Source organism: Nycticebus coucang, chromosome 3 (genome assembly GCF_027406575.1).
Source record: "Nycticebus coucang isolate mNycCou1 chromosome 3, mNycCou1.pri, whole genome shotgun sequence".
In the NCBI taxonomy this organism is placed as follows: Eukaryota; Metazoa; Chordata; class Mammalia; order Primates; family Lorisidae; genus Nycticebus; species Nycticebus coucang.
In genome coordinates this window covers 53928734-53948047 of record NC_069782.1, presented here as the reverse complement: position 1 = coordinate 53948047, position 19314 = coordinate 53928734, and the positions used below count along the sequence as shown (strand labels likewise).

General features: G+C 44.4%; 1 pseudogene; it reads right to left on the bottom strand.

Moving 5' to 3' along the window:
• Positions 1 to 741: 741 nt before the first annotated feature.
• LOC128580932 (cytochrome c oxidase subunit 7B, mitochondrial-like) lies at positions 742 to 18353 on the bottom strand (annotated as a pseudogene).
• Positions 18354 to 19314: the final 961 nt, after the last annotated feature.

Genomic DNA, 19314 nt, shown 5'->3' with positions numbered 1-19314 from the left:
TGGCTCAGCGTCTGCCATCCAGAATGGCTCATCGAAATGCTTGTTGAAGGGGAGAAGGCCCCATGTCGGGCACTCTGATGGGATGAAAGACAGAGGAGGAATCTCTCTCAGGAGTATACAGTGTAGAGGGCCAGAGAAAACTGGCCATAAATACAGTGCAAGAACGTGGGTAGCACACGGCATTATGAGTGAATTGTGGGGCTGGGCCTTGAGGACTGCATGAAGACCCTCCACATAATGGCACTCATCAGCAAAGGATGGAAGCTGAGATGCCTCCGGCTGCCTAGATGGCACTGAGTAGGTGTAGGAATGGGTAGGGATAAGGGTGGAAAGCTCGTTGGGCCTCACTGGTTAAAGATTATAGTTGGGAATTTCTTTTTCAAGTGATGGAGAAATACTAAAATTCTCTTAAGAATGGTGCAGGAAAAGTGGGTCGTCATTGCTTTGAGGTCGAAATGTAACTGGATTGCTGAGAAGGAACTGGACAGGAATCTTTTTTTTCTTTTTTTTGAGACAGTCTCAGTAGGCCTCTTGCTCAGGCCGATCTCCAGCTCCCGAGCTGAAGCAATCCACCCACCTCAGCCTCCCAGAGTACTGGGATTATAGGTGTGAATCACCACACCTGGCCCCACAGCAATTTTTTTGAGGTTTCAAATGTACTTTATTTCTTCAATAATGCCATATTTTATGGGTACACAGTGCTTTTACTTGGCATCAGTTACGAGTTAGTTCTGAAACAATTCAGTATTTCACTAGCTGGGATGATTTCTGATCTCTCCACTTCTTCGACGTGACTCTGCCAACAGGGGACAGGTTCCATTCTATCCCAATTTGTATCAATGCATGGGTCCAGACAGCAATACAGAATGTGGCTCCACTAGCTAATACAGCACTGCCATATTCATAATGGAAATTGGGTGCTCATTTTTGGTGGCTCGCCCTTGCTGTTGTTTGCTGGATGTTTCGGACTTGGAGACGCCTGAGTGCCTTCTCCACCAAGGGGAACGTCGTGAAGTTGAAGACGGAACTGCAGCAACTCCAGGTGCAGCTTCGGTGCAAATTGACTTCAGGTACCCTCCACGGCAATGTTTGTTTGTTTGTTTTGTCTCACCTTGTCGCCCTCAGTAGAGTGCTGTAGCATCCTAGCTCACAGCAACCTCAAACTCTTGGGCTCAAATGAATCTCTAGCCTCAACCTCCCTACTAGCTGGGACTACAGGCACCTGCCACAATGCCTGGCTATTTTTTTGTTTTGTTTTGTTTTTGTTTAGCAGGCCCGGGCCAGGTTTGAACCCACCAGCCCGGGAACATGTGGCTGGTGACCTAACCACAAAGCAAGGGGCTCTGAGCCTATTTTGGGATTTTTTGATAAGAGGCATTCTCACTGAGGTTAGGTGATTTCTCAATGTGGTTTTGATTTGCATTTCTCTGGTGATCAGTGATGTTAAGCACTTTTTCATATGTTTATTGGCCAATAGTCTATCTTCTTTTGAAAAGATTCTGTTCATGTCTTTCACTCATTTTTTTTTCTTGAGACACAGTCTCACCTGTTGCCCAGACTAGAGAGCTGTGGCTCAGCCTAGTTCACAGCAACCTCACATTCCTGGGTTCAAAGGATCCTTCTCCCTCAGCCTGCTAAGGAGCCAGTACCTCCTGAGACTACAGGTGCCCACCCACAATGCCCAGCTAATTTTTCTATTTTTAGTAGGGATGGGGGTCTCGCTATTGCTCAGGCTGGGCTGGGATTATAGGTGTGAGCCATCACATCTAGCATTTAGCCCACTTTCTAATGGGGTGCTTTGATTTTTTTTCTTACTGATTTGCTTGAGTTCTTTGTAGATTCTGATTATTCGCTCTTTATTGGTGTAAATCATGTGAATATTATCTTCCATTTTGGGGGTTGTCTTTATTTGCTCTGTTGATTGTTCCCTTGGCTGTGCAGAAACTTTTTACTTTAAGCAACTTTCATTTATTTATTTTTGCTGTAATTGCCCTTGAGGTCTTCTCATAAATTCCTTGCCTAGCCCAATATCTAGAAGAGTTTTTCTAACATTTTCTTCCAGAAGTCTTATGGTTTCATGTCTTAGATTTAAGTCTGTCATTCATCTTGAATTAACTTTTGTGTGTGGTAAGGGCTATGGATCCTGTTTCAATCTTCCACATTTGGCTATCCAATTTTCCCAGCACCATTTATTGAAAAAGGGTTCTTTTCCCCAGTATCTATTGCTGTCTACTATGTCAAAGATCAGATGCCAATATGTGGATGATTTTGTATCTGGGTTCTCTTGTCTGTTCCATTAATCTATATCTCTATTTTTATGCCAGTACCATGCTGTTTGGTTACTATCGCCTAGTAGTATAGTTTAAAGTCTAGTAAAGTGATGCCTCCAGATTTGTTCCTTTTGTTTAAAGTTGCTTTGGCTGTTGGGGCTCTTTTCTGGTTACAAATGAAGCATAGAATTATTTTTTATGGGTTTGTGAAAAATGAAAACTATAGACCAATATTCTTTTAGGAATGTAGATGGAGGGCGGTGCCTGTGGCTCAAAGGAGTAGGGCGCCGGCCCCATATGCCAGAAGTGGTGGGTTCAAACCCAGCCCCGGCCAAAAACTGCAAAAAAAAAGGAATGTAGATGGAAAATCCTCAATAAAATTCTAGCAAACTGAATTCAGCAGCAACACACACACACGCCACAACCCAGTGGGCTTCATCTCAAGAATGCAAGGATGATTCAATATACATAAACCCATAAATATGATTACTACATAAACAGAAGCAAAAACAAAGGTCAAATAATCATCTTACTAGATGCAACATTTGACAAAATTCAGTGCGTTTTTATGATAAAAACTCTTAACAAAATAGGCATAGATGGAATATATCTCAAAATTACAAAAAGGTATAGGCAACACACCCATAACCAGTATCATACTGAATGGAGAAAAGGTGGAAGTATTCCCACTCAGAACTATAACAAGGCAAGGGCGCTCACTATCACCACGTCTATTCAACACAGTTCTGGAAGTCCTCGCCACCGCAATCCGGCAAAAGAAGGAAATTACGGGTAAACAAATGGAGGAGGAGGAAGTCAAACTCCTCCTTTTTGCTGATGATATGATACGATCTCATACCTAGAAATTTCAAAGATTCCACCAAGGGACTCCTAGCATTAATAAATAAATTAAGCAAAGTCTCAGGTCACAAAATCAATGTACACAAATCATTAGCATTCCTATATACCATTTATATACCAACAATAGTCAAACTGAAAATCAAACCAAAGACTCAGTACCTTTCACAATAGCTGCAAAGAAAATAAAATATCTAGAAATACACTATGCATCTAACCACAGAGGTAAAAGATCTCTGCAAAGAGAATTATGAATCACTGAGGAAGTAAATGACAGATGACATAAAAAAATGGAAAAACATACCAGGCTTATGGATTGGCAAAACCAACATTTATAAAATGTCCATCCTACCAAAAGTGATTTATAGATTCAATGCAAATTCCCATTAAAAACACTTTTAAAGAAGATGAAGTGAGATCTCACAGGCTTCAAATTAACTCCTGGAATAAGCAAATGTTTTAATTATCCTTATTTTTATTTATTTATTTTTTGAAACAGAGTCTCATTTTGTTGTCCTCGGTAGAGTGTCGTGGTTTCACAGTTCACAGCAACCTCCAAATCTTGGGCTTAAGCGATTCTCTTGCCTCAGCCTCCCCCATGTGGCTGGGACTACAGTTGCCTGCCACAACACACAGCTATTTTTAGAGACGAGGTTTCGCTTTGGCTCAGGCTGGTCTCGAACTTGTGAGCTAAGGCAATCCATCTACCTCGACCTCCCAGAGTGCTAGGATTAAAGGCGTGAGCCACTGCGCCTGGTCCCTGTCCTTGAGTTGTCAGTTTGAGCTTGATAATGATTCCTTTATAGTGGCATCATTTTCAAGACCCCAAGCCTGTGTTTACAAGTTTCTTGAAAGACAGTAGGAAGAATAATTGAAAGACATATAATTATTCTTTTCTTGATGTTGGTTTAATGCCATCTAATATCAATAAAAGTTATTGCAGGGCGGCGCCTGTGGCTCAGTGGGCAGGGTGCCAGCCCCATGTACTGAGGGTGTGGGTTCAAACCCGGCCCCGGCCTAACTGCAACAAAAAAATGTGGCGCCCGTTGTGGCGGGCGCCTGTAGTCCCAGCTACTCAGGAGGCTGAGGCAAGGGAATCACCTAAACCCAGGAGTTGGAGGTTGCTGTGAACTGTGATGCCACCATGACACTCTACTGTGGACAATAAAGTGAAACTCTGTCTCTACAAAATAAAATAAAATAAAAGTTATTGCAAGTGATAAGAATATCTGAGTTATTTTCTTGTGACAGTGGAATACTATATTACTTTTAAGCATTATTCTGTTTATCACAGACATCTTTCTGATGCACTTAAGTTTGCTTTGTATTAAGTACATGTAGGAGTTACATGTAATAGAAGAAATATCCTCAAGGGAAAAATGAGGTTTGTATCTCAGTAGCAGCACAATCATCTTTGATTCGTGGATGCCTCTGCCTGTAGGTATCAGGAATTGGTTTTGTTGTTTGTTTGTTTGAGACAGAGTCTCACTCTGTCGCCCTCTGTAGAGTAGCATCATAGCTCACAGCAACCTCTAACTCCTGGCTCGATCGATTCACTGGCATCAGCCCCCCAGATACCTGGGACTACAGGCATCTGCCACAATGCCCAGCTATTTTTTAAAGATGGGAGGTCTTACTCAGGCTCAGACTGGTCTTGAACTCATGAGCTTAAGCAATCCACCCGCCTTGGCCTCCCAGAGAGCTGAGATTACAGGCATGAGCCACCGCACCTGGTGTATCAGGAAATTTTTTTTTTTGAGACAGAGTCTCACTTTGTTGCCCTCTGTGGAGTGCTGTATTGTCGTAGCTCACAGTAACCTTAAACTCTTGGGCTTAAATGATTCTTTTGCCTCAGCCTCCCAAGTAGCTGGGACTACAGGCACCTGCCACAGTGCCTAGCTATTTTCTTTTTTCTTTCTTTCTTTTTTTTTTTTTTTGGTGTGTGTGTGTGTGTTGTGTGTTTAGCAGGCCTGGGCTGGGTTTGAACCAGTGCATGTGGCCAGCGCCCTAACCACTGAGCTATAGGCACCCAGCTGGTATCAGGAATTGTTAACCAAGAAAAGTGAACACACAATTTACAATAGAGATACTAACTTTTCTTATCTGACATCAAAAACAAAGTCTAAAAATTTTCGCATATTGATAAATCACCCAGAACAGACTGGAAAAGGACCAATAGGGGAATTGTACAATTTGACAGGGACATGTCAAGATAAAAATAGAATACAATAAATCTGGCAAAGATGACATTCTTGATCATTTGAATTTCAAATTATTCAATCCTACTCTCCTGAGGACTCCCCCACATGTGATTGGGAAATAATAGCGCTCACACTGAAATACATGCACACACTGCCGAGTGGCAGCCGTCCCACTAATGGATGAGTACAGTGGGCCCAAAATCAATCAGCAAATATTTGGTTTTTTTTTTGTTTTTTTTTTTTTTTTTGTAGAGACAGAGTCTCACTTTATGGCCCTCGGTAGAGTGCCGTGGCCTCACACAACTCACAGCAACCTCCAACTCCTGGGCTTAAGCGATTCTCTTGCCTCAGCCTCCCGAGTAGCTGGGACTACAGGCGCCTGCCACAACACCCGGCTATTTTTATTTTTTGTTGCAGTTTGGCCGGGGCTGGGTTTGAACCCGCCACCCTCGGCATATGGGGCCGGTGCCTTACCGACTGAGCCACAGGCGCCGCCCAGCAAATATTTGTTAACTGCTAACTGTGGGGATTAAAAGAGACTTTTGCTTAAAGGCTACTTCCTAGGTTCCTTCAGCTGTGTTCCCTGATCAAGCTGGAAACTGTCAGCAACGACCACAGCCTGTTTTGCAGCTGAGCTTTCTGCACCAGGCCCTTTGGAAAAGAAAGATAATGACAGACAGAAGGACTAGTAAGGAGCAGAGGGCGGTTCAGGGAAGAGAGTTTCTAGAAGGCAGTGGCCAGCGACCACCTGTGTGGTCTGGGTTGCCCTAAAAACAAGAGGAATAGGAAAAGCCTTTAGATTTACTTAGAAGCAGTCACTGATGTTTTTTCTTTTTTTTTTTTTTTTTTTTTTTGGCTTTTTTATTTTATTTCGTTGCTTATTTTTTATTTCTTCACTTTTTTTTTTTTTTTTTTTTTTTGTTGAGACAGGGTCCCACCCTATGCCCCTGAGCAGAGTGCAGTGGGCGTGGTAGCTCACCACAACCTCAGACTCGGGCTGCGGGCACCCCGCTGCCTCAGCCTCCGGAAGCCGCTGGGATTACAGGCGCTCGCCGCGGCGCCCGGCTGGGTTTTTCCATTTTTTTCACGAGTCGGGGTCTCACTGTCGCTCAGGCGAGTCTCGAACTCCTGAGCTCAAGCGATTCTCCCTCCTCAGCCTCCCACAGTGCTGGGATTACAGGCGTGAGCCACCGCGCCCGGCCACTGATGTTTTTTCAAAAGAGCAATTTCAGGAACTCCAACTTCAGGCCATAATGGATAACTGGATCTGGAATTAACATTGAACAACTAGAAAAACTAGGTGAACAGAGGATACCGGAGATGGAGAAGGGTGGGAGGAAGCAGGATAGGGAGAGACTGGTTAAAGGATACAAGGTTACAGCAAGGTAGGAGGAGTGAGTGCTAGCGTTGAAGGATGACCACTCTCAGGGTAATACACAGATTCAAATAGTTAGAAGGAGGGTATTGAATGTTCCCAACACAAGGAAATGACATATGTCAAAATATCACTATGTCCCCCATGAACGTGTACAATTACTTATTTATACATTTTAATAAATAAAATTAAATAAAAATATTTTTTTGTTGAGACAGAGACTTACTCCGTTGCCCCAGGCTAGGGTGCCATGGTGTCATCATAGCTCACAGCAACCTCAAGCTCTTGGGCTCAAGCAATCCTCCTGCCTAAGCCTCCCAAGTACCTGGGACTATAGGCACCACCACCATGCCCAGCTAGTTTTTCTATTTTTAATAGAGATGGGGTCTTACTCTGACTCAGGCTGGTCTCAAACTTCTGAGCTCAAGCAATCCCCCCACCTCAGCCTCCAGAGTGCCATGAGCCACAGTGCCCAGCCTTAAATAATTTTAAGAATAAACAAAATATATGAAACAGCTGTTTTCAGACTTTGGACAATAAGTAGTATGGGAATGTGATCCCTGAGAGAAGGTGGCCTGAGATCCCTCTGGCTTTCTGCCTGGAGACACACGTCTGGCCACAGAGCAGGGAAAGGGACACCATGTAATACACAAAAGTTTTATTGAGTTGAAAAGACAATGATCAGAATTCAGTACAGATTAAGCCAGTGGAAATTGTAGGGCGGAGTTGCAGAGATGAGAGAGGTCGCCAGCAAGAGAGTTCCAGAAATTTGCACAGGGCCGTTTTGAATCTTCTATGAGTATAGTGAAACTGCACAGTTTGGGAAAAGAGAGGTGGGTGCTGTGAACTGAACAATTTCTGAACTTATAAAAGGCTGCAAAGTTGCTCGAGTTCTTGCTAGCCGGGGAGGACGTCCTCCGTGATCACTCGGAGGATTCAGTAGGACGAACGCTAGGTGGGCCGTGCCATAGTGCTGTCACTAAACTGCTCCCAGAACGAAAGCTACTTTAGGTCTGTCCTCACGAAGAGTTAAACTAAATAAAAAATACCTTTAGTGCTTGCCACAACAAAACACAACAGTCTTTGACGGAAGATAATAAAGTCTGGAGACATTCCACAGTTTAACACTTAGAATGTCCAGCGTCCGGTACACAACGACTGAGCCTATCAGGAAGCAGGAACATGTGCCCCTGACCAGGGAAAACTGCTGTGAGAAAACAGAAATAACAGAGATAAAGGAGGACTGGCAAATAAGAATGCTAGATAGCTACTATAAGTATGTCTGATTATTTAAATGAAAACATGAACCAAGTGAGGAGAGAAACAGAAGGCATGAAAAAGAGAGAGAGAGGTTTCAGCACAATGGCAGAGAAGGACACCAGGCTGAAAAAGAAAGGGACAAAGAAAACACGACCAAGGTAAAAGACAAAGACCATTTAATCAAGAAATACATTTGCAAAGACAGAAAAGAGCTGCAAGTCCCATGGGGCGTGGTGACTCACGCCTGTAATCCCAGCACTCTGGGAGGCTGAGGTGGATGGATAGCTTGAGCTCAGGAATTCGAGACCAGCCTGAGCAAGAGTGAGACCTCGTCTCTAAAACAGAAAAACTAGCTAGGCTGGTGTGGTGCCTGTGGCTCAAAGGAGAAGGGCACTGCCCCATATGCTAGAGGTGGAGGGTTCAAACCCAGCCCTGGCCAAAAACAAAAACAAAACAAAACAAACAAACAAACAAAAAACTAGCTGGGCTGTGGCAGGCACCTGTAGTCCCAGCTACTTGGGAGGCCAAAGCAAGAGGATTCCTCAAGCCCAAGAGTTCGAGTTTGCTGTGAGCTATGATGCCACAGCACTCTACTGAGGGTGATAAAGTGAGATTGTCTCAAAAAAAAGAGGAGCATCGTAAGGCCTATCAAAGGCTTAGGTTGTTGGTTCTTTCCCTAGGAAAAAATGCGAGAAGCTGAAAGTGACAAGTTAAAGAGAAGGAGGCAATTGAGAAATAAAGTTTTAATTGTTAGTGAAAATTGTGACTTTAATCATCCTAGGAAGCTTTGGGAGAGAAAACTTATCTCTAAAGGGAAGAGCAATGATTTTCCCTTGAGATAATGGAAAAAAATAAATACGAAATAGAGACAGAGAGTTGAAAGGAATTAAACAAGGCTGGAGTAGTTAAGGGAGTGTCTGTGAACAGTAAGCAAAATCTTTTACTAACAGGTGGCAGGATTGGGGAATCAAATTAATGAAAAAATGAGAAGAGGGAGCCTGAACTGGAGACTGTGGGAAACAAGCCTCAAAAAACCCCAACAAAACTGTAAGAGATGAATGAAAGGGTTAAAGGTGCACCCTAAACGGCCCACGTCCCCAACACTGATAAGATGCCAGGGTTAGTGGGAGCAAAGCACAAAATGCAAAAGAGGAGGGATTTGAGTTTAAACGTTAAAACGAAAATCTTGTTCCTTTTTATTTTAGTGTGCTGACTCCTAGTGAAACTTCTGGGGGTTAAAATTGTGAATTGAGAAAGAAGGAACGTGAGTAGAAAGAACTTGGATCCACTGGACAAGAGTAGAAGGTAATGCTCAGACTACCAAGTTTAATGTTTATAATATCACATTTGCAAACTTCGATTATAAAGTTGTAAGTAAATGACAATCGATGTTAATAAAAACTAAAGTCATTTACATTTCCGTGTTGTGTGCTAAAGGTGAGAGAGTCAAGTAGGGACCAGAAGGCCTGTCATGTGTGACCCCATCTCTCCTGGTCTGTTTCTACCTCTGTCAGATGGGTAAAATGCTGGTTATGCCTACTCCATAGGAATTTGCAGAAATCAAATGACAGTGTCAATTAAAACACTTTGTTTGCTTCTAAAGGTTATGAAACATAAGAAAGACTTTTTCAGGCTATTGTGGTTTTTGGCAGGGCTAGACTTGAACCCGCCACCCCTGGTATATGGGGCTGGCGCCCTACTCCTTGAGCCACAGGCACCGCCCCTTTTTTTCAGGCTATTGAAATCTGGCTCTTTCTCTAAAAGCTGGGTTTCCATTCCCAAGGATGCCTCATCCTCCATCCCCCCAATGGGGTTTACTGTATCACTGTAAAACATTTCTATGTCCTATTAATAAAATCTTTTTTCCCCCATAATCTGGCTCAAATGTTTTCCTATAATTTTCAAGTATGAGTCCTAATTAAGGCAGTACAGCAAATTGAACAGTGTCCCTCCAAACTCATGTCTTTCCAGGACCTCAGGGTGTAACTTTATTTGGAAATAGAGCTTTTGCAGATGTAAGTTGTTATGTTAAAATGAAGTCATCTTGGATAAGAGAGGGCTATAATGCAGGGACTGGTGTCCTTATGAGAAAAGGCGAGGACAAGCAGAAATACACGTAGAGAAGGGGGCCATGTGAAGACACAGCAGATGGCTGAGGACGGCTGGGGCCTTCAGGAGTTTGATGGTGAAAGTTTCTCCCTTAAAGCTGAGGGAGCACAGCCCAGCTAATCCCGCGACTTCAGACTTCTGGTCTCCAGAACTGTGACAGAACAGTCTGTCATCTAAAGCCACCCAGTCTGTGGTGCTTCGTTGAAGCAGCCTGAGAAATTTTAGGCTTTGTTGTCATGGAAAGGGGGACACTCCACCTGGAGGAGAAGCCCTTGAAACTTGTTAAGTGCCTGCTAGGCCCACAGCCCTTTTTAAGAAACAGGTCTCTAGCGCTGTGTTCTCTGCTGTCGAATTTCTTGCCATGTAGAACCAACCCTACTATTCTATTCACGTAGTTGGTGTCGAAGTCCCCCAGGAAGGAGCTAGTCAGAAGAAGGCCTAAAAGAACTCGGTGTCAAATTGCCTCATAGAGACACTCTGCATGGGACAGCAGGAAATCAGCTTGACTGAGAAATGTAAACACTAAATGAAAAAAGAATAGGCAGTATTCCAAGCCATGCCGAAAGTTTACTTCATTTCTTCATGTCCTGGAGACGTCCCAGGAAAGCTTGAGACCAAGAGTGGTTGCCAGTTAAGGAGGCAGAAGGCATTCCACGCTGTCCCAGGAATCCTAGCAATAAACCCCATCATCAGGGATCATCTGGGCATGCACCCTGTTTCAACCTGTTTTAGTCAACGTGGGTTCCCATTGCAAAAATGCCATAGACTGGGTGGCTTGGACAATAGAGATTTCTCACAGTTCTGGAGGTTGGGAAGTCCAAGATCAGGTGCCAGTCAGTTCCTAGAGAGGGCTCTCCTCCTGACTTGCCACCCTCTCACTGGCCTTTCCTCGGCATGGGGTGGGGGGAGGAGAGAATGAGGGGGAAAGAGAGAGAGAGAAAAAGAGGAAAGGAAAAAAGAAAGGAAAAGAAGGGAAAGGAAAGGGAAGGGAGAAGGAAGGACAGAAGGGAAAGAAAAGGAAAGGGAAGGGAAGGGAGAAGGAAGGAAGGAAGGGTGTGTGTTAACACAGAGAGAGTCATGCTTCCTACATGCCAGGTATTATGCTACATGATATATTATCTAAATTCACTTCATCCTTGCGACAAACTCATGAGGCAATAGTATTATTCTCATGTAATTGGCCCAGGTCAGAAAATCGAGGCACAGAGAGGTTAAATAACTTGCCCAGGATCTTACTTGTAAGCGCTAACGCTGGGACTTGATGCAATTAGCTTCAGAGTCTGTGCCCTTATCTGCTATATTTTGCTGCCAAATTAATAAGCCATAGTCCCATGTAGGAGAGCTGCTAGTGCAGTGGTTGGGGCCACAGATGAGCAAGAGGGATGGATGGAAAGATCAAATGTAAACAAACAGTGCTAGTGCAAAATGTGAGCAGTTCTATAACAGAGACAGTGTACAAAAAGATGTGGAGTCAGAAAATCACTGGGGGAAATACATGCTTCCAGATGAACCACCTCTTAGCCTATTAGCCTCTGTAGGCTTTGATGGCCATGTCGTAACCAACAGTCCCAGAAGAAACATAACTTGCCTTGAAACAAATCTTTACTAGTAAATGGTGCCACGTGTTACCTCGCTGTGTCTCTGGACAGTAAGCAAATTATTTGGTCTATGTGAAAAGAGATGTAAAGTCTTGTTACGTTCTGCCTGTCCTCAGAAGAGCGCTGGTTGCTCCGAAGCTGCGTCCGCAGGGCAGAAAGGGAAGAGGGTTGTGTTCCTTCCCATTGCTCTTGCTGATCAAGTGCCCCTGTGTGCTCCAACAAGAGGCTCTTCTTAGGGGAAGAATGGCTGTGTAGCGAGGCAAGAGGCCAGGACTTAGGGGCTTGAGAATGTAAGATTTATTGGAGCCGCTGGTTAGAACACTGCTGTTTTCGTGAACTGGACCAAGATGCTCTCCCATCAAGCTTTCACCAACAAAATAAACAGCCTCAGGTGTCACTGACCTAAGAGGACTTGCTAGTACTTGATATAATTGCCAAACCACTCTCTGGGAACTGGACAGATGAGTCCTTTAGTTTTCAGTCTCAGGTGAGAATTTTCACCAAAAAAAGACATTGAAGCTTTTTAAAATGAAATATACATTTCTTTCTTTTTTTTTTTTTTTTTTGGAGACAGAGTCTTACTATGTCACCCTCAGTAGAGTGCCATCACAGCTCACAGCAACCTCCAACTCTTGGGCTTAAGTGATTCTCTTGCCTCAGCCTCCCAGGCAGCTGGGACTACAGGTGCCTGCCACAATGCCAGGCTATTTTTTGGTTGTAGTTGTCATTGTTGTTTGGCAGGACCAGGCTGGATTCAAACCTGCCAGCTCCAGTGTATGTGGTTGGTGCCCTAGCTGCTGAGCTAGAGGCGCCGAGCCAAATTTCTATTTTCTTAGTCTTGTTCATTCAGCAAATATTTATTGAATGCCTATTATGTAATAGGCACTGTTCTTAAAGATTGGAATGTATCAGTGAGCAAAGCAAAGACTTATGCCCTCATGGGCTTATACCCTAGTGTGGGGAGATAGAAGATCAATACTAGAAATACTAAACTAGCGAATAATGTAGCATCTGTTAGGCAGCTCTAAAATGTTATGGAAAACAAACAGAAGTAGAGTGGAATAAGGACTGGTTGCAGAATCGTCAGGGTAGGACTCACTGAGCAATGATATCTGAGCAAAGACTTGAAGGTTCTGAGATTTGCCAGGTGGACGTGTTGCGGGGGCACAGACCACAGAGACAGCAAGGCAGGACGGCGTCTGGTGGGCTGAGCACACTAAGGTGGCTGGAGCACGGGAGTAAGGGTCCAGGAAGCTGGCAGAGGTGAGCAGGACACGACCACAGGAGGGGCTTGTGGGCTGTTGGGGCGGCCTCTCCTTCTAGGTCACAGTGCTTTCACTCTGAATGAGACAGAATGCAACAAGCACTTGAGTGCCTGCTATGTAATAGGCACTGTTACATCTGATGCATACAAACTACGCATCTGAGAGGCCAAGGCAGGTGGACAGCTTGAGCTCAGGAGTTCAAGACCACCTTGAGCAAGAGCAAGACCCCAACCCTATTGAAAAAAAAATAGAAAAACTAGCCGGCATGGTGGCACCTGTAGTCCCAGCTACTCGGGAGGCTGAGGCAAGAGGATTGCTCAAGCCCAAGAATTTGAGGCTGCTGTGAGCTATGAAGCCACAGCACTCTAACCAAGGCAGCAGAGTGAAACTCTGTCTCAAAAAAAAAATTTTTTTTTTATTGTTGGAGAATCATTGAGGGTATGATGAGCCAGGTTATACTGGTTGCGTTTGCTGGGTGAAGTCCCTCTGCTAATAGTGTCCCACCCCCAAGTGGTATGTCACACACCATGGGCCCACACCCACCTTCCTCCTTTCCTCCCTTCCCCCATTTCCCTCCCCTTACCATGGACTAGTATCAATTGTCCTCATATCAGAATTGAGTACATTGGATTCTTCTCCATTCTTGTGATGCTTTACTAAGAAGAATGTATTTTAACTCCATCCAAATTAATACAAAAGATATAAAGTCACTGTCCTTTTTAGTGGCTGTATAATATTCCATGGTGTACATATATTACAGCTTGTTAATCCATTCCTGGATTGGTGGGCATTTAGGTTGTTTTCACAATTTGGCAATTGTAAATTGAGCTGCAATAAACAGTCTAGTGCAAATGTCCTTATGGTAAAATGATTTTTTTCCTTCTGGGTAGATGCCCAGTAATGGGATTGCAGGATCAAATGGGAGGTCTAGCTTGAGTGCTTTGAGGTTTCTCCATACTTCCTTCCAGAAAGGTTGTACTAGTTTGCAGTCCCACCAGCAGTGTAAAAGTCTTCCCTTCTCTCCACATCCACGCCAGCATCTGCAGCTTTGAGTTTGTGATGTGAGCAATTCTCTCTGGGGTTAGATGGTATCTCAGGGTGGTTTTGATTTGCATTTCTCTAATAGATAGGGATGATGAGCATTTTTTCATGTTTATTAGCCATTCGTCTGTCTTCTTTAGAGAAGGTTCTATTCATCTCACTTGCCCATTGATAGAAGGGATTGTTGGCTTTTTTTGTTGCTTAATTTGAGTTCTTTGTAGTTATCGAGATTTTGTCCAATTCATAATATGCAAATTATCTTTTCCCATTCTGATGAAAAAAAACTCTGTAACTCTGTTACTGTTAGAGTTTTGAGCAGAGGAGTGAAGTGTTCTCTCTTGTGTTAGTTATAACCAGATCACTGTGACTCTTCTGGTTATTTCAAAATATATTGAACTTGTCATCTCTGATGTGACTCTGATGTGACTTTTATTTTTTTAACAGACAGGTCTTGCCTATAGCTTAGGCTAGAGTGCAGTGGCACAATCACAGCTCACTATAACCTTAGACTTCTGGACTCCAGTGATCCTGGAGTCACAGTGATCCTGGATCATGTCAGCCTCCCCATGAGCTAGGATTCCAGGTACCCACCACAACACCTGGCTAATTTTTTTTTTTTTTTGCAGTTTTTGGCCAGGGCTGGGTTTGAACCCGCCACCTCTGGCATATGGGGCTAGCGCCCTACCCCTTTGAGCCACAGGCACCGCCTAGGCTAATATTTTTTGAGAAAGAGTCTCACTTTGTTGCCCTGAGTAGAGTGCTGTGACGTCATCTTAGCTCACAGCAATCTAACTCCCTCGGGTTCAAGAGATCCTCTTGCCTCAGCCTCTTAAGCAGCTGGGACTACAATGACCAGCTAATTCAAAAAAAAAAAAAAAAAATTTGGCTAGTCCCAGAAACTAGCGTTTTCAAGGAGGCTGAGACAGGAAGATCACTTGAGCCCAAGAGTTTGCAACCTTTCTGAGCAACATAGTAAAACCAACCTCATCTCTAAAAAAATAAAATAAATTTTTAAAAATTGTTTTAAAAAGAAACCAGAGCCTTGAAGAGGAGGAGGGAGGTCTGGAAAGGGGACGACTAAAGGGACTTGCAGGACAGAGTGTCCCTCTAAGGCAGCCTTTCTACCCCTTTGGCCCATGCATTGAGCACATGCTTGTCTTTTACAAAATAGAAACAGCTCCCTGGGCTTCATTCCTGAGATTCTGGTTCTTCGGGCCAGGGGCCATGAACCTGCATGTTAGCGTGCTTTCAGGCAATCCAGACATCACCCTGGGACAGAGAGGTTTCTAAGGAGCCAGTGGCCCATGGTGTGGGGAAACTGAAGACCTTGGAGGAGGGCGAGGGGGCCTCCCCATCTGGGCAGAGCCACAGAACCCTCAAGGCGAGAGCTGTACGGGCCAACAGAGCCACCATCACCTCTTCACTTTCCAGATGAGGAAATACTATGCAGAGGTGGTGAAGCCAGCACATTCTGAGTGTGGAAGAGCAGAAAGAGAAGCAAAAAACAGGATTTAAATATCAGAGGACTGGGGGGGGGTGTGTGTGCCTGTGGCTCAAAGGAGTAGGGCGCCAGCTCCATATGCTGGAGGTGGTGGGTTCAAACCCAGCTCTGGCCAAAAACTGCAAAAAAAAAAAAATAATAATAAATAAATAAATAAATATAAGAGGATTACAATAGATCGAATGAAAAGAGAAGAGAAATGGGAGAAACTACCCTACGCCAGGGTCCAGACTAGACAGTGTCTTCTTCTCCTTATCAGATCACAGACATGCCCTTGCTGCAAGAGTGGGCCGTGTCCTTGCTTCTGAGGCCAGCAGGGGTCTGAACTGCTCAAAGGACAAAGAACCCGTCTATTCTGAATGGTCATTTGTTGGGAGTCACTGCTCCTCACTGCACTATTTTCAGCATTCAGATATTTAAAAAGAAGCTCAAGAAAACATTTTTGATGCACAAAGATAAAATAAGAGCCCAAGAGGAATACTTTGAGCATATGATGATCTGCAGTTATCTGTGACTCTTCCAGAGTTAGACTTCCCAACAGAATTCTGCGTATGATCATCTGTCTTCATAACGTCCTGACCTCAGTTAGTGGTCACAACAGCCCTGTAACAGTATCACCTTCACTGACCTCAGTTAGTGGTATCACCTTCACTGCACAAATGTTTTAAAGATGAAAATCTGATCATGCCCTTTCCCTGTTGGTGACCCTGCAGGGACTCCTTTCTGTCTGCCCCCTGATTTGGGAAATGTGCTCCAAGATAACAACTCCAAACTGAAAAAGGGCCATGTGTACAAGGATGTATGTAGCAGCTTTATTTACAATATCAAAAATTTGGAAACAAAGCAAAACCCAACAATAGAGGGCAAGGCTAAGCAAATCCTGCTCTAGCAAGACACTGGAATACTCTGCACCCACTTTATAAGAATCTGGTTTACCCTGAGCCGTGGCTGTGTGTCTAAAGGTGGTTTAAGTGTGAAATAAATTAATAAGCAGGTCAATTAACATCCTGATTTCAACTTTCAAGTATCAATATTTGATATTACATGTGAATCAGGTCTTCTGTTTCAGTATGATGTAAACATTTAAATGAAGAAAATGCCTTGGTAATTTTCTTCTGGGGACATTCACATAGGATTTTACACTGAGATTAAAACCGTAAAAACCGCCCAAGAGCTGGAGGTTGCTGTGAGCTGTGACGCCACAGCACTCCACCGAGGGTGACAAAGTGAGACTCTGTCTCAAAACAAACAAACAAAAAAACCATAAAAACCTCAGCCAGGTGCATCATCTCATACCTGTAATCCCAGCACTTCAGGATGGTAGAGTGGGAGAATCCCTTGAGGCCAAGAGTATAAGACTAGTATGGGCAACATAGTGAGATCCCTCCATCTCTACTTAGAAAAAAAAAAAATAGCCAGGCATGTTGGTGTGCACCTGTAGTGCAGCACAACTACTCAGCTACTTGGGAGGCTGAGGCAGGAGGATCTTTTGAACCCGGGAGTTTAAGTTTACAGTGAGCTTTGATGGTGCCATTGCACTCCAGCCCACGCAACAAAGCAAGACCTCATATCTTTTTTTTTTTTTTAAGAGACAGAGTCTCACTTTTCACAGCTCACAGCAACCTCCAGCACTTGGGCTTAGGCGATTCTCTTGCCTCAGCTTCCCGAGGAGCTGGGGACTACAGGCACCTGCTACAACACCCGGCTATTTTTCGTTGCAGTTTGGCTGGCGCCAGGTTCAAACCCACCACCCTCGGTATATGGGGCCGGCGCCCTAACCATTGAGCCACAGGTAACACCCAAGACCTCATATCTTAAACAACAACACCTCCCTCATGAACCTCAGTACAACATGCAAGAAGGTGAGCTAAGGGTGTCACTGTTGAGATTGAGTCAGAACGGGGGCATGCCAGCTTGCAGCAGCTTGGCAGGGTGCTGACCCACGTGCAAGTCATAGGGCAGGAAAAGAACTGAGAGGGGAGACTGGCCAGGCCTGACCGTGTTAGCAGTGACGCCAAACTGATCTTCCGTGTGGCTTCAAAGAGGCTCCAGGAACGGTTCACTCAGTTCTCTTTGTTGGCATTTTTCTGTTGAAGACTCAAGAGCACAGTGTCTGGGGCTCCCTGTCACGCACACAAACGGTGGCCAGGCATAACCTTGGGCATCTGCTCAGCGTATTCATTAAGTCTCATCCAGTTCTCTTTCAACACTCTTTCCCCAGCACATACATTGTCTTTTTCTTTTCTTTTCTTTCTTTCTTCCTCCCTCCCACCTTCCCTCTCTCTCTCTTTTTTTGTTTGTTTCTTTTTTTTTTTTTTTTGTAGAGACAGAGTTTCACTTTATTGCCCTCGGTAGAGTGCCGTGGCGTCACACAGCTCACAGCAACCTCCAACTCCTGGGCTTAGGCGATTCTCTTGCCTCAGCCTCCCGAGTAGCCGGGACTACAGGCGCCTGCCACAACGCCCGGCTATTTTTTTGTTGCAGTTTGGCCGGGGCTGGGTTTGAACCCGCCACCCTCGGTATATGGGGCCGGCGCCCTGCTCACTGAACCACAGGGGCCGCCCATTTGTTTCTTTTTTTTTGACAGAGTCTCATCCTGTCACCTAGTTAGAGTGCTGAAGAATCATCACAGCTCACATCAACCTCACACTGCTGAGTAACTGGGAGTACAGGTGCTCGCCATGTATTTAACACCCAGCTAAGTTTTCTATTTTTAGTAGAGACATGGTCTCACTCTTGCTCAGGCTGGTCTCGAACTCCTGAGCTCAAGGGATCTTTCTGCCTCGGCCTCCCAAAGTACTGGGATTACAGGCGTGAGCCACTGCACCCAGCCCTACACTCACATCTAAATCCAGCATCTTTACCTCTTGCACATTTTCGTGGGCAATCTTACCAGAAATAGAGTTCTGCTCAGGCGCACTGGCCCCATCTGCGCAGAGGAGGAGCAGGTTGAGGGTCTGGAAAGATACTGCCCTTCCAGAATCAGTGGGTTGTCTGCCTTTGTAAGACTGGAACCTCAATTATGGCTTATCTGGGGTCAATCAGGCACTAAGGAAAACTGGCTCATACAGACCAAACTCATATGAGTCTGATTTGTATCAGAAAATCAATTTAATCATTTATAACAATAAATGCAGAAGCCGAGCAGGGCAATATTTATGTTTGCCAGTTTGTGAGTTTCTTCTCATCCCCTAAAGGAAACCAAAGATGAGAAGGTTGTTCCTGTGTAAGCTTATTATTGGTACAAGGAAGGGGTCTAAGAGATATTTATTTACAAATTGATCTGCTTAGAATTCCCTGATTCCCTTTCAATATCTACTCCTACAAAGGCTTGGCTCATAGCTCACCTGAAAAATTTCTTCTACACCTGAGCTCTTGGGAAAAATTAATCATCCACTCTGCCAGGCTACCATACTTACCATGTATGGCACTGGCACCTGCGACTTTGTTTCAGTAGTTCTTTTTTTTTGTTTTGTTTTGTTTAGATTTTAGTTTTTTGTATTGTTTTGTTGTTTGAGACTCTGTCATCCTGGATAGAGTGCTGTGGTATACATAGCTCACAGCAACCTCAAACTCCTGGGCTCAAATCAATCCTCCTGTCTCAGCCTCCTGGGATCATAGGCATGGGCCATCGTGCCTGGCCCTAATATAAGAGTTTTAATTAAATCGTCCCTGCTTACCTTACAATGTTCATGTAAGTATTGTCCACTGCTGAGGCATATATAATAGTGGCGGGGGCTCTGAAGACCCAGCCCCAGGTCGGGCTCTCTCTGGTGAGGCCCTCAAGTGAGGCCCAAAGCACTTTGCCTCAGCCAACCCAGAAAGAGGAAATTAAG